Genomic DNA, 2214 nt, shown 5'->3' on the forward strand with positions numbered 1-2214 from the left:
GATCTGCTAACTTCAAAGACAGTGTGGCATGCAGTAAACAGATAGTAACCACTGTGGCTCCAGAAACATGCTGAAATGATCAAGCCATAGGCTTAGCTAGGGCTTCAACAGTGGCACTACACTCGCCTGACGGGAACAACTTGGGGATTCTGTCAGAAGGAAGAAAGGAAATTAAAGTTAAGTAAATACCTGCTGTTAACAGCGAACAAGTTAAAAATAAAAATCTGTTTCTCAAAAGAGACTCCGAATTTCAACACATCTTAGAGCCCTATAGATACACCCAGTAGAGTAACAAGAGGCTAGCCGATTCTAACTCTGGATGCTAAAATGGCCTAAGGGATCCCCCTCCATCCTCTTCTCCCCATCCTGAAAGTGCAACAGTCTCAGAACTCCCATGTTCTCCACACTGGCTCTTGTATCAGTTGGCCTGAACCCATTTCTCTATAACTCCAAAACTGAATACTCTCTGGTCCCCAGACAGACACTGTTGTACACAGGGACAAGCATGGCACACGGTGTTCATCAGCCCAGAGGCAGAACCCCTGCCATCCCTCTTCCTGTTCCCTGCACAGCTACCTTAGCCTTGTATTGTCTGTACAGTATCACCTCTCCCTGTAGACCGTGTCTTCTCACTGCTGTGCCCCTTAACTCTAGTTCCTCATCTTTTGGTGACCCCCATAACCATATTATCATTTTTGTTGCTATTTCATAACTGTAATTTTGCTACTGTTGTGAGCTGTAGCACAAATGTCTGTGCTTTCCAAAGGTCTGAGGTAGTCTCTGTGAAAGGGGTCACGGCCCACAGGTTGAGAACACTGACATAGGGCCTTCCTTGATTCCCACATAAGCATTTGCTGTTGTTCTTAAAGTGATTGCATCATTCTCCATGCATTAGGAACTGAATATGAACTCAATGTTCATCATTAAATCCCCAAGTGTTGGTAAGAGTCATGTTCATGGTAGTATCTTCAAACATACTTACTGACAAAGTCATATGAAGACACACCAATCTTTTAGAAAAATAATAGTAGCATCTTGGGGACTGATTCAAGATGAAGATTCTATGTCTGCTGAGATTCTTTTTGGGAGATTTCAAACAAAATAACTGAAACATAATGTTTAATATTATGTATATTTTTTATACTCTTTAGATGTTTCTTTTTTCCCTTCTTTCTTCTGGTATGTTTGTGACAGGGTCTCACTATGTAAGCTCTGGTTGCCCTGGAACTCACCATGTAGACCAGGTTGGCCTTGAAGTCACGGAGATCTGCCTGCCTCTGCCTCCGAAGTGCTGGAATTAAAGGGATGAGTCACCACTATATACGGCTATTCTATATATTCTAAAGTACAAAGCCACATGCTTTTATTAATTATTAGTGGGTATATATGTGGGGAGATTGAGTCAGACCTAAATGAATTCTGTGGTTCTCTTTTGTGTGAGTTCCAGAACCCAACTCAGGTTGTTTGATTTGCCCAGCAAATGCTTTTACCCACTGAGAATTTTATCAGTCCCACATAGTCTCATCCTTCAATGGCATCCATGGGCCACAATGGATCTAGATCCCACTTTTGTATGCAAAAATCATCATAAAATATCAACACGTGTTTGAAACTTCCTACGTTCTCTGCTTTGGACCATCATTTCTCGTCCTCACTGGGAAGTTCTCCAGCATGGAGGGCCTTCCCTGCCGGAACAGAAGCCTGACGAGAGCCATGTGTTCTTGACTTGCACACATCCGAGCCATCTGCATTCGGAGCTGATGGAAACCGTCTGCCCTGGTGATAACTGTGAGTCAGTGTCCCCGCTTATTCTCCAGCTGTCCCTGCTTGTGCTCCTTCATGTCCCATGAGGAAGACACTTTGTTTCTTGGTTACATGAAAATAAAGATCTGTCTTTCTGTGCATCTCCTGAAAAGAAACTTTTGTTTTCCTGGCCACCGAAGTGTCCAATCCTGTCTCCCTTTCCAGTAGACTTAAAGGTGACTTCATCCTTCTGGACTTTTTTGCATTTCCCTTCTCATAACAGTTTAGATAGTAACAGACGATTTTTTTACAGTCAATAGAGGAAAAATGTGTGTTTTGATAGCATAACTTGAAAAGGAATCTCTTTTCAATAGAGACAGATGCCCAATTATATACCCAATGATAAATATTAATGTAAAATTCTGACTAAAATCTCCAGCTCCTGTGTGTCAGTCTTTCACCGTGTAACAC

The sequence above is a fragment of the Microtus ochrogaster genome, linkage group LG5 (assembly GCF_000317375.1).
Source record: "Microtus ochrogaster isolate Prairie Vole_2 linkage group LG5, MicOch1.0, whole genome shotgun sequence".
In the NCBI taxonomy this organism is placed as follows: Eukaryota; Metazoa; Chordata; class Mammalia; order Rodentia; family Cricetidae; genus Microtus; species Microtus ochrogaster.